A 7,297-nucleotide genomic window follows, 5' to 3' on the forward strand; every position below is an offset into this window, starting at 1 on the left:
TTTCCAAGATGAGCCATTTCATTCCATGTAGAACTACACATGATGCTAGCTATGTTGCACATCTCTTCTTCAAAGAGATTGTTATAATTCATGGACTCCCTTTAAGCATTGTTTTAGACAGGGACAACAAGTTCATGGGCCATTTTTGGCAAACATTATGGAGGAGACTAGGAACTAACTTGTCATTTAGCTCATCTTACCATCCTCAAACTGATGGTCAAACTGAAGTTATCAATAGGGTGTTAGGCAATTTGTTGAGGTGTTTAACTAAGGAATATGGACAGACATGGGACCTAATCATTCCTCAAGTAGAGTATGAATATAATGATAGTGTGAATAGGACCACTAGTAGAAGTCCTTTTGAGGTTGTATATGGTAGACATCCAAGGGGAGTATGTGAGTTGAGAGACCTTGGTACTTTAGAGATGAAGAGTGGGCAAGCTGAGGACTTCACTCAAACCATCAAGGAAGTCCAAGAGCAAGTCAAGAAAGCCATCCTTGAGTCTACTCAAAAACTAAAAGCAAAAATGGATGAGAAAAGGAGAGAGGTTCAGTTCAAGGTGGGTGACTATGTGATGGTCCATTTGAGCAAAGCTAGGATGCAAAGTGGCAAGCCTACTAAACTGCAGATGAAGAGGGTAGGACCTTGTAGAATTATGGAAAAATATGGTGAGAATGCTTACAAGGTTGACCTGCCTTCGGATTTGGCTATATCACCAGTCTTTAATGTTGTTGACCTGATCATGTACAAGGGGTGAGATAGAAGGACAAACTGAGAATCAAGCCAAGGTACTGCAGGACCTAGATGTTAATGTCTTACCATAGGTAAAGAAGCCTATAGCAGAGGAGATCTTGGAATCCAAATTAAAGAATTCCACCAGACACTAGGTCTACATGGAACACCTGGTGAAGTGGGCAGGTCAGCCTGAGTCTGAAGCTACCTGAGTTGAAGAGAGCAGGTTCAAGACACTTGGCATAGACCCAGCTCTCATCTCCTCTTCTATTTCTTAGTTGTGTGCAGAGGGGGAGTATGGTGCAGGAGCACCCTTCCAAACTCTTCCTCCTTTTTTGTTGTTGGTGTTATGCTTCTTTTGAAGCCATTGTATATAAAATAAAGAGCCAAGTGCTCATTGGTCATAGTTAAGGTCCTAGTTGAGTTCTTAGGGTCTTAAGTCAAGATTAAGATTTTCTTGAAATTTGAGGGTATGTGTGCCTTTGAGGTTTTTAGGGGTCCTTCCTAGCATGGTGGTGTCCTTAGGTATTCCCAATGTGGGTCTAGGAGTCGAGAAAAGCAACATTGGGAAAGTTGCTCATAAGTTGCAAAAGTTGCATGACAACTTTTAAAAGTTGTCAAGCAACTTTTCCACCATGAGGTCAAAATATTTAATGTATCATGGACAACCACAATATGGGCACATAGACTAAGGCAAAGGTATTATAAGTATTTGCAAACCCTAAATTAATGGGTTGGATGTCAGACATTGTACGACCCAAGCAAACTGATTGACTGTGACTGAAATTTTGTTGCCAATCGGCACAAATGGAGTAAAGAAAGGTCATTAATGGATTGATTTGCATGCAAAACTATGTGGAGTGTCTAGTATGGTGTACTTACTCTCATTTTGAGCATTTATATTAGGTTTTTATTTGTAAGGGAGGTGTGTTTGTAATTATTTTGTGAATTTGCTCCTTATTGTCCAGTTTTGGACTAGTTTGTGTAAATGGCTGTATAACTCCATTCCCCATTGTGGAACCACCATGAAACCATGGGGAATGAGTGCGAAGAACTTGCAATATATTTAAATGAAAGTAGGGCCCTTGAAAATGCAGGGAGGCCACCAAAAGACCCAATCCTAGGTGAGACTAAATAGTGCCCGGCTAGGAAGGGTAAAATTGCAGAGGTCTTGGAGAGCAAGGTTGGTCAGAGGAGAGTGAACCATTTGGAGGAGGTGTAGAGGAGTGTGTGAATCACCATTTGTGTGAAGGAGGAGCCTCCACCAATCCAAACAAGGTGGCTAAAACACAAAACATTCACTGTGACCCAAGCAGACCTTAAAAACCCTCACAAAACCCTTAAAAACCCCAAAATTCGCCCTAGGCACTGTACGACCACTTGGAGGCCCAAAACCAGAGAAATCCTTGACCCCTTGTCAAATGAATGGTAGTCCATTTTGGGAGTTTGGGTTGTTTGTGCATCGTTTGTGAGAGGGAGCCCTAAAGGACCGGGTAGGAGGCCTAATTGGTCAAAATCCTTGTAGCCCTATTTTGTAAGCAAAAACACAAAATAGTGAAATTGATAAGGGGTTGAAAGCTTGAAACCTCTTGGGGGAACATGGATGGGTGGAAAAACCTTGTTAGAGACCTGACCTATCCTTGCTAAGACCTTGGAAGGTGTGGAGCAAGCCTAGCCCTTATTAGCCATAGTAAGGGGTTTTGAGTCTCATGAGTAGGTGAGACCTTAGGAGCAGCATTTCAACTCTTTGGTTTGTGGATTGGGATAGGTCAGCGGATTCCTCAAGCAAAGGAATTCCTAGAGACCCTAGGGTGTGAAGAGAACACTAGGTGATCCAAGGGAAGGATCCAAGAGCATAGACTAGGCTAGTCTATCCCATACCCCATCCCATCACCATACCCTTCACAGACAATACCCTGGAGGAGGTGGCTGGCGATGAAATGTACTCATTTCTCGATGGCTTCTCAGGGTACAACCAGATTTCGATAGCTGAGGAGGACAAGTTGAAGACCACCTTTGTGGTGGAAGATGGAGTCTATGCGTACAACTGGATGCCATTCGGGTTGTGCAATGCTCCCGCAACCTTCCAGAGGATAGTTCTTCACATCTCTGATAAGATGTCAGTGGGAAATTTTAAAGCCTTTTTGGATGACTGGTCGATTTTTAGTAGCAAAGACACTCACTTGGTGGCACTAAGAGAGTGCATGGAGCGATGTCGAAGGGCCAGGCTCTCCTTAAATCCACGGAAATGTTGGTTTATGGTATCACAAGGGAAGTTGTTGGGCCATATCGTTTATAAAGATGGACTAAAAACTGACCTAGATAAGGTACGGGTAATTGTGGAAATGGAGTCGTCCATTGATGTGACAGGAGTCAAGTCCTTTTTGGGACACATTGGATACTACCAGAAGTTCATCAAGAACTTTTCCCAACTTTCATTTCCACTCGACAAACTAACTCGAAAGGGCAATCCATACGTATGAGAATCAACACAAGGGGAAGCATTCCAGGAACTCAAGACAAGATTGGTGGCAGCACCCATTATGGCCTATCCAAATTGGGACCGAGAATTCCACGTACACATGGACTCCTCGAACTATGCCATTGGGGTTACGCTAGCTTAGGAAGGGGCACACGGGTTGGATCACCCCATCTATTTTGCGAGTAGGTTGATGTCGAAAGCTGAGAAGAACTATAGTACCACTGAGAGGAAGGCCCTCGGGATGGTCTATATCGTACAGAAATTTTGACACTACTTGTTGGCGACACCCTTCACCATCTATGTGGACCATCAGGCCTTGATGTACATGATAAACAAACCCATCATCCAAGGCAAGATAAGCAGGTGGCTACTGCTACTTCAGGAGTTCACGTTCACAATAATTGTATGGCTAGGCAAGAGCCATGTCATTGCTGACCAATTGTCCCGAATCAGGTCTAGAGAACCGCCAGAGGGGATAAATGATGACTTTCCAAATGCCCACCTATTCAAGATCACAGTATTACCACCATAGTATACTGCCATCGGGGAATATCTCTCCACCTCTGTATTCTCCCAAGGCATGCCACCGGGAGAATGAAGAAAAGTTGTGTTAAGAAGCCGCACGTTCCAACTGATTAATGGTTTATTGTATAAAATGGGGTCTGACGAGGTGTTATGTCGGTGTGTGCTAGAGGAAGAGGTGCGAAGCATCATGAGGGAAGCATATGAGGGGCCCGCGGGAGGCCATATGGGACCGGACGCTACGGTAAGGAAGGTGTTGCTAGCAGGCCTCTGGTGGTCCACATTGTATAATGATGCGAGAGAATGGGTAGTAGGTTGTGATACCCATCAGAGAGCAGGGAGGCCGCTAAAAAGGGATTTCATGCCCCTTAATCCTTCGCATGCCCAAGAACTATTCAAGCGCTGGGGGCTGGATTTTATTGGGTCCCTCAAGGTGAACCGCGCTAGAAGGTGTCGCTACATTGTGGTACCCACATAATATTTAACCAAGTGGGTTGAAGTGTGGGCCCTACCTGACAACTCGACCGTAAGTACAACAAGATTCATCTGCGAGAAAATTATTACACGGTATGGGATTCCTATGCAGTTGACGAGCGATAGGGGTGGACATTTTGTGAACCACATTATTAAACTCCTTACTACAGAATTCAAGATTTTTCATTCACTATCTAGTCCCTATTACCCGCGAGACAATGGGCAGGCCAAAGCTACCAACAAGATTCTCGTGGGTGTAATCTACAAGTCGTGTGGTGTCAAGGGAGAAGACTAGGAAGAAAAATTACCATCGGTTTTGTGGGCCTACCGCATGACCTACAAGGTGACCACCGGCTAGACTCCGTTCCAACTCATGTATGGGCAGGAAGTTGTCGTGCCAATGAAATTCATCATGCCAGTGAAATTCATCGTGCCAAGCCTTCACATCGTAATGGAGAATAGACTAGGGGATATGGAGAGCCTGAGGGAGAGATTGTATACCTTGAGCAAGCTCGACGAAAAAAGAATGGTGGGACAATGGGCCACAGAGACAGCCCAACAAAGACGGAGGTCTGGCACGACAAACATCTTCGACAAATGAAGTTTACTCTAGGGTAATTGGTGTTGAAATTCAATGGGAGGAACAAAATCAAACCCAAAAAATTTAAAGTACGATGGCTAGGCCCCTTCAAGGTACGCGAGGTCAATGCCAATGGGGTGATTAAGTTGTGGACGCTCGATAGGAAGGAGATACCAGATGTTGCCAATGGGTCGAAATTAAAACAGTACCATGAAAAGAGACGAATGACCGATCCCGAATCCTCCTGATGAAATAATCATTAAAAAAAAAATGGGTGTACGAGTCCGTATGCCAGATGACCCTACGACCTGAAAATGATATATATATATATATATATATATATATAATAAATAAAAAAAAATAAAAAAAGAAAGAAAGAAAAGTGCATCGTATGGTGGGGCCACACATCCACCGCATGGTCATCGTACGGTGGCACCGCGTGCCCACCATGCGGTGGCACTGCAGGACCACCGTGTGGTGGCACTGTGGGGTCACCATGCGGTGGCTATATTGCCTGCACACCATATATTAACTCGCAACAACATCAAAGAGGCAAATAGAAAAAAAGAAAAAAGGGAAACATCGCTGAGGAAGGAGATTACAAGACAAGGAAAAATCGCGGAGGAAGGAGATTGCACGCCATACACCGCACACCTGCATGCCAAGTACACCGCACGCCACAACCATACACCGTACTTGAAATTTGGAAGGAAGGGCAGCACATGCAAGACGGTTAAAAACTCTATAAAAGTAGATCAAGGGAATTAATCAGGAATCAATGGACACAAATAGGAACAAGGCGGATTGGATAAAATGGTTACAACTGTTAGAAGACAAGTTACAAGGAGGGCAAAGAAATTAAGAATCAAGTGCAGACACAGGCAAGAAATTTTTTCCATCTGGTGTGCGCATTGCAGACAACCTCGGGATGAGCAACAGTAAAAAAAGCAGGAAGCATCGTCCAAAAACCTAGATGACAAAGGACAAGGATGAGGTAACAACAGACAATATTGTGTTTGAGGGTCTTGCGTGCCATGATTGGCAGCTATGATAGACACCACCACCAGTCTGTATTTGACTATTAGCACTAGCGGATAACTATTTCCTTCACGACAGGCGGGTTCAGCAGGGTGTTTGGTATATTGGGGTTGAAAGGGAAAAAAATCGATACTTCACAGAAAATCACTCCAAAAAACTGTGTCACCTTGCTACAGTTGATGTTGAGGGATAACCTCACGCAGGGAGAAAAAGATAGTCTCAAAAGTGCAGGAAAGAGTAGGGGGGTCAAGAAAACATTTTTGGCTAAGGGAGTATGGCGATGCCTGTTGTCCATAGTGAAGAGTCGCCTTACAAGTGCCAGTCATGCGTTTAACATAGCTATCGCACAAATAGTGTTGATGAATGGGCTGCACAACAAGGTGGTGTATGATTGGGCATCACTGCTGGCGGATAGGATGGACGAGTTCATGACCCTACAGTACAAGAAATTTTACATGCCGCATCACGCCATTGGGTTATTTCTTGATGCAGTCCGCACACAGATCACCCCAGGCTCACAACCATTGGAGCCATAAGGTCGTGTTGCACCGAACCAACCACCCATATTCTACTAGTCGCACTTGGACGTCTTGGCACATGGCGCAGAGGCACGTCTGGGCACAAAAAGGAAGAAGCCCGCCATGTCAGACACAGAGTCCGACACTAAAGAGTCCGATGCAGAGGAGGATGCTGATAGCGGCAGGGAGGAATCCACAAACATGAGTGGAGGGAGCTTTCAGTTGGTAGGTAGAGGGGGTGACCAGTTGCCTGAAGAGGAGGTAGTGGAATCGACAAGTACATAAGGGTCTGTTTTAGCATCGCACTAGGTTCAGGTCCACTTTACACCAACACGCTTACCGGAGACTTGTTAGTTGTCGGTGTCACGGTCATTCAGAATTGTCAGCATAGTCACCATGGTGCCAATACCTAGCTTTGGGCAGCCTCGGGTGATGATAGCTATGACACCACCGTGGGTCGAGACCACAGCAGGGATCGACTCTGGGGTGGCCTCAATTCAACAGGATGGGTCGGGTACCTTGGCAAGTGTAGGGGCTTCCATGGAGCAGGATGTGCTGAGTGTGCTAGGTTATATGCAAGAGGTAATGATGGAAGCAGGCGCTCTCCAGGATGACCTCAGTGCCTAGTTGAGCCGTTACCAGCTCACACCCATGGCACCTGTAGGGGAGGTCACTCTATCTCCAGGCAGGGAGATGCATTCCTTGGATATCATTGATCTAGAGGAAGGGAGTTCTTCGAGCAGTAGGGTGCTTTAGAGGGTTGCATCACCCCCGGTGGATGTAGTAACCGGTCCTTACAGAGAGGAGGGGGTGCCTGTGGGAGTGCAATAGGGCGCCGAAGAATTTGAGCAGTTCATTGCTGAGACGACTCTAGGAGCACAACAGCTTGTGTCATCTGCGAGACTCCAGGAGGATGCCACCATGGTCAAGCGGATGGAGAGGTTGTTGAC

The sequence above is a fragment of the Cryptomeria japonica genome, chromosome 4 (genome assembly GCF_030272615.1).
Source record: "Cryptomeria japonica chromosome 4, Sugi_1.0, whole genome shotgun sequence".
Taxonomy (NCBI): Eukaryota; Viridiplantae; Streptophyta; class Pinopsida; order Cupressales; family Cupressaceae; genus Cryptomeria; species Cryptomeria japonica.